The sequence below is a fragment of the Erythrolamprus reginae genome, chromosome Z, assembly GCF_031021105.1.
Source record: "Erythrolamprus reginae isolate rEryReg1 chromosome Z, rEryReg1.hap1, whole genome shotgun sequence".
In the NCBI taxonomy this organism is placed as follows: Eukaryota; Metazoa; Chordata; class Lepidosauria; order Squamata; family Dipsadidae; genus Erythrolamprus; species Erythrolamprus reginae.
In genome coordinates this window covers 144,870,438-144,876,856 of record NC_091963.1, presented here as the reverse complement: position 1 = coordinate 144,876,856, position 6,419 = coordinate 144,870,438, and positions in this window count along the sequence as shown.

Here is a 6,419-nt window from a genome sequence, read left to right as displayed (position 1 = left end):
GGATGGTGATAGCAGTAAGGACTGGTATGTGAGACTTTGACAAGAGACAGGCCTCGACAGGTAAGGGTCTCTACAGAGAGAGAACCTGAAAGCAGCCAATATCACACTGAGAAACTGCCTGTCTGCAAGTGTTCATCTGTAAGGAATAGGCTGACGCATTTACCTCACACCTGTATAAAGTTATCTACCAGATTACCTCCAGTAAAATCAGTTCTAAATACAAGCTGCCTCTGTCATCTCTGGGGAAATATCTACGTACCAGCTCATTGCATTTTTTTTTTTTAAACCATCATTGAACTGAACTTACTCTATTGTTTGATCTGAGTTAAAGGAGAAATCAGATCAGTTTCTGGTCACAATTCAATGTGTTGGTTATGACCTATAAAGCCCTTCATGGCATTGGACCAGAATATCTCTGAGACCGCCTTCTGCTTCATGAATCCCAGTGACCGGTTAAGTCCCACACAGTTGGACTTCTCCGGGTCCCGCCGACGAAACAACGTCCTCAAAGGGAGGAAATGACACATCTTCCTAATTGTCTGAGGGGATTTTTTAGGTTCAGATGTTTCCTCAATATGTGAATGGCAGTTTGAATATTTACAAAAGTTAACCTAAAGTTCCATTTTCACATATCTGCCTTAATAGTAAAGGCAATAAAAACCACCATTCATTTTTCTCATCAGATCACTTCTGAAAGTAAAACTGGAATTTTAAAGCCATTTTCTACAGTATTCATAGTCATCCAATATTCAGCACTTTCTTCCAGAATACCCAATACAAAATAATCCTAAAAATCTCACTATATGATGGTGAATCCTAAATAACCAATATAGGATCTGGGCTGAATCAAGTTGAAGACATGCTCTGAAGGTTTTTGTTTAGCTTCAGATTGACTTCCTCTCACTGTGTCTCTAGCACAGTAATAGACTGCTGTGTCTTCTGGTTTCAGATTGTTCATTTGAAGATACTGCTGGCTTTTGCCATTGTCCCTGGAGGTGGTGAAGCGTCCCTTGACTTTGTCGGAGTAGTAAATGCTAGTAGATGAAGTTGGATGTAACAATGAAACCCATTCCAGGCCTTTCCCTGGAGCCTGTCTCACCCAGCTCATATAATAGCTGCTGAAGGTGAATCCAGAGGCTTGGCAGGAGAGACGGAGGGACTCTCCAGGTCTTCTCACATCCCCTCCAGACTCCACCAGTTGTACTTGTGACTTGCCACCTACAAATAAAAGTGTATCAATAATCTCTCCTGCCACCTACAAATAAAAGTGTATCAATAATCTCTCCTGCGTAGAAGAATTAAAATGGAAAGAAGCTGAATAGGGAGGAAACAATTACCATGGAGCACTGCCAGTAAGGACACCAAATTTAGCCACAGAAGCATTTTTGCTCTGTGCAATGAATGGCGGGGAAAGGATTCGGAAAGGTTCACAAACTTTGTTTTGGTGGGTGTAGCCTGAAAAGGAAAACGGACTGACTCTTATAACAGGGTAATTGTGACTTGATTTACATATTGCTTGAGATAAAAGAACTCACTGGTGCATTTGCTTTTCAGTTTTCTTGCATACTCCCTACAGCAGCGGTCCCCAAACTACGGCCCGTGGGCCGCATGCGGCCCGCTGAAGCCATTTATCCGGCCCACGGATGAGTGATACAAAACAGTGTTCCATCTAATTTTCTTTGAATAAAATGCGGTATTTTGTTAGTAACTAATATCAATCATCAAAAAAGTTGCAAAAGTTTGTTTCCCTAATTTTGTCATCCAGTTACATTCATTTTCTTTTAATTAAATTCCCCCCTTAATGTTCCTTCAAAAAGTACACCAATTATATTTCTAATTTATTAAACATTATGCCAAAGTTATTCCTTCTTTCTTTATACATTTTTATATAAGCCAAGAAAACCTACAATCAGATGTTAACAGAAGAAAATAAAAAACAAAACATAAACATATATGCATTTCAGACTTCTTCCCCCCCTCTAAATAGTACATTCCCATTTTGTTTTTTACTTTGAAATAAGGTATATGCAATGTGCATAGGGATTTGTTCATAGTTTTTTTTATATAGTCCGGCCCTCCAACAGTCTGAGGGACAGTGAACTGGCCCCCTGTGTAAAAAGTTTGAGGATCCCTGCCCTACAGTGTTGATTTAACTGTCAACATTTCAGTTTTAAGAAAAGTGAAAGCATTTAAATTGGAGCAATAAAAACAAAGACTTTCACAAAAGTGACTCAAGGGAACAAATGATGGACAAGCACTAAGAACATCTGAAAAAGGCATGTTTAAAAAACATGAAATAAACAACTTATTGAAAAGGAGATTGGGAGGGAGGGGAAGAAAGGTAGGTCGGTCGGTAGGTAGGTAGGTAGGTAGGTAGGTAGGAAGGAAGGAAGGAAGGAGGAGGAAGGAAGGAAGGAAGGAAGGAAGGAAGGAAGGAAGGAAGGAAGGAAGGAAGGAAGGATTGAATCTCCAGGATTTCTACTTTCTCTTGGGCCTTCTCTTTGTTATTTGGAATAGGCTGATTCAGACCTCAATGGCCCATTGACAAAAGTGTGGGCTATTAAGTGTGAGTCAGTTTCCTGCCAAAAACCTATTTCTCAACCAGGGAAATGTAATAATCTTCCCTTTTTAACATTTCCTAAAATATTTAATTCCTCTAGGAGAGGGATGGATTTTAACTTACTACAGAAGGAAGGAAGGAAAGAAGGGGGGATGGAGAGAGGACACTTGGGCGTCCTCCTTGATCCACAGCTGACATTGGAACATCATCTTTCGGCTGTGGGGAGGAGGGCGTTTGCCCAGGTTTGCCTGGTGCACCAGTTGCGGCCCTATTTGGACAGGGAGTCATTGCTCACAGTCACTCATGCCCTTATCATCTCGAGGTTCGATTACTGCAACGCTCTCTACATGGGGCTACCTTTGAAAAGTGTTTGGAAACTCCAGATCGTGCAGAATGCGGCCGCGAGAGCCATCGTGGGGCTTCCCAGATTCGCCCACGTATTTACAACACTCCGTGGCCTGCATTGGCTGCCGATCAGTTTCCGGTCACAATTCAAAGTGTTGGTCATGACCTTTAAAGCCCTACATGGCATTGGACCAGAGTACCTCCAGAACAGCCTGCTACCGCACGAATTCCAGCGGCTGATAAGGTCCCACAGAGTTGGCCTTCTCCGGGTCCCGTCGACTAAACAATGTCATCTGGCAGGCCCCAGGGGAAGAGCCTTCTCTGTGGCAGCCCCAGCCCTCTGGAATCAACTCCCCCTGGAGATTAGAACTGCTCCCACCCTCCTTGTCTTTCATAAACTACTTAAGACCCACCTATACCACCAGGCATGGGGGATTTGAGACACCTTTCCCCCAGGCTTATTATAATTTATGTTTGGTATGTATGTGCTGTTTGGTTTTTAATTATGATAGGGTTTTTAGTTTTTTTTAATATTAGATTTGTGCCAGTATAATATTGTTTTTATCGTTGTTGTGAGCCGCCCCGAGTCTTCAGAGAGGGGCGGCATACAAATCTAATAAATTATTATTATTATTATTATTATTATTATTATTATTATTATTCAGAATGGGAATGAAAAGAAACAGAAAAAATGATGTTTGTTTTTCTTCTGTAGCAAATATAAATATATTTATAATATTAACTTAAAAAGGCATGTTTTTTCTGTTATCCGCGTTTTTTCTAATCATCAAAATCATGACTGAATGTTTTTCTGATTCATCCCAATGTTATAAATACATTTTTAACCAAAACTTTCACAGTTTTCTCTGCATATTCCATCATCTTGATCTCATATTGCTCCATTGTGACTGGCATTGAGTTTTTCCATTTAAGGATATAATATATTCCCTGCAGTTATTATCTATAAAATCAAAGTTTTATTAATTTTGTTCTACTTTTTTAGTCCAAAGAAAAACCTTCAATGCTTTCAATTTTAACTTTATCCTCGAAATCTTCTGGATTAGTAGTATACTTATGTAATATCCATTTTAGAGCTTTTTTTTCAATGTTCACAAAAACTGGTAAAATATTCCTTTCCTTCCCCACCATCTTTATAATATCAAATATTTGGACAGTTTTTCTGATGACAAAACCAGAAATTATAAGCATCTTTTTTAAAAAATAAAATAAAACTTTTCTTTATCACAGAAAGGATTGTAGCCTCCTGGGTGATTGAATTTTCTTCAGAGATTTTCAGGGAACAATTACAGAAATAACAACTATCCCGTCTCCAAAATTATCTATTTTGAGTTGATTTATTCCCCCCAACCTCACCATTAAACCATGGTGTTTGATGTGTCAGCATTGCCCTCTGGTGTCCAAAGTGAGGAAATGACGCATCTTTCTAATTGATAATTTTTTAGGTTCAGATGTTTTGTCAATAAGTGAATGACAGTTTGAATATTTACAAAGGTTATCCTAAAGTTCCATTTTCACATATCTGTCATAATAGTAAAGGAGAAAAAGCATTCATTTTTATGATCAGATCACTTCTGAAAGTAAAACTGTAAATTTAAAGCCATTTTCTACAATATTCATAGTCTTCCAATATACAGTACTTCTGAATTTATTTTATTTATTTATTTATTTGTTTGTTTGTTTATTTATTTATTTGCCAAACAAGTATAGTATTATAGTACATATTAACATAATATAACGTAACATAAGTAGAATGTAGTAATAGAAAGGATAATAAGACAGTAGGACAGAGACATTAGGCACAAAAGTGCACTTATGCACGTCCCTTACAGACCTGTTAGAAAAGGGGAGAGGTCGATAGTAGATAATGTAAGGTTGAAGATTTTGGGGTTGGGGAAAGCAACAACAGAGTCAGGTAATAAGTTCTAGGCAGTGACCACTCTATTGCTGAAATCGTATTTTCTGCAGTAAATTTTGGAGCAATTTACATTCAATTTATATCTATTACGTGCTATTGTGCTGTTGTTGTTAAAGGTGAAGTAGTCACTGACAGGGAGTACATTATGATGTATGATTTTATGAACAACAGTTAAATCAGTTCGCAGACGACGCAATGGTAAATTTTCTAGATTTAGTATTTGAAGTCTGGAGGAGCAGGCTAATTTGTTACGTGAGGAGGAGTGAAGGACTCTTCTTGTGAAGTATTTATGGACTCCTTCGATTGCAGTGTGGATTCTACACAGGTGAGCTATATTCTAGAAATGTTTTGTATGCTCTGGTTAATAAATCAGTGTTTCTAGAGAAGAAGCTACGTGACATTAGGTTTACAATTCTTAATGCTTTTTTGGCAATGCTGTTACAGTGGGCTCTAGCACTTAGGTCATTAACCCAATACAAAAAAATCCTAAAAATATCACTATATGGTGGTGAATTCTAATAAGCCAGTAAAAGATCAATCAAGTTGAAGAGCTGCTCTTTTTCTAAGCTTCTGATTCCCTTCCTTTCACTGTATGTCCAACACAGTAATAGACTGCCTTGTCTTCTGGTTTCATATTGTTCATTTGGAGATACAGCTGGCTTTTGCCATTGGTCCCTGGAGAATGGGGAAAGCACTTTTCTAACCCTCTGAGGAGATTCTTTAGGTCTAGATGTTTCCTCAATTGGTGAATGGCAGTTTGGATATTTAGAATAGAATAGAATAGAATAGAATAGAATTTTTTATTGGCCAAGTGTGATTGGACACACAAGGAATTTGTCTTGGTGCATATGCTCTCAGCGTACATAAAATAAAATATACTTTTGTCAAGAATCATGTGGTACAACACTTAATGATTTTCATAGGGGTCAAATAAGCAATGAGGAAGCAATATTAATAAAAAATTTAGGATATAAGCAACAAGTTACAGTCATACAGTCAACATGGGAGGAAATGGGTGAAAGGAATGATGAGAAAAACTAGTAGAATAGAAGTGCAGATTTAGTAGAAAGTCTGACAGTGTTGAGGGAATTATTTGTTTAGTAGAGTGATGGCGTTTGGAAAAAAACTGTTCTTGTGTCTAGTTGTCTTGGTGTGCAGTGCTCTGTAGCGACGTTTTGAGGGTAGGAGTTGAAACAATTTCTGTCCAGGATGTGAGGGGTCAGTAAATATTTTCCCCGCCCTCTTTTTGACTCGTGCAGTATACAGGTCCTCAATGGAAGGCAGGTTGGCAGCAATTGTTTTTTCTGCAGTTCTGATTATCCTCTGAAGTCTGTGTCGGTCCTGTTGGGTTGCAGCACCAAACCAGACAGTTATAGAGGTGCAGATGACAGACTCAATGATTCCTCTGTAGATCTGTATCAGCAGCTCCTTGGGCAGTTTGAGCTTCCTGAGCTGGCGCAGAAAGAACATTCTTTGTTGTGCTTTTTTGATGATGTTTTTGATGTTAGGTGACCATTTTAGGTCTTGAGATACTTAGAAAGATTATCCTGAAATTTCATATTTCTTCCATGATGGCAA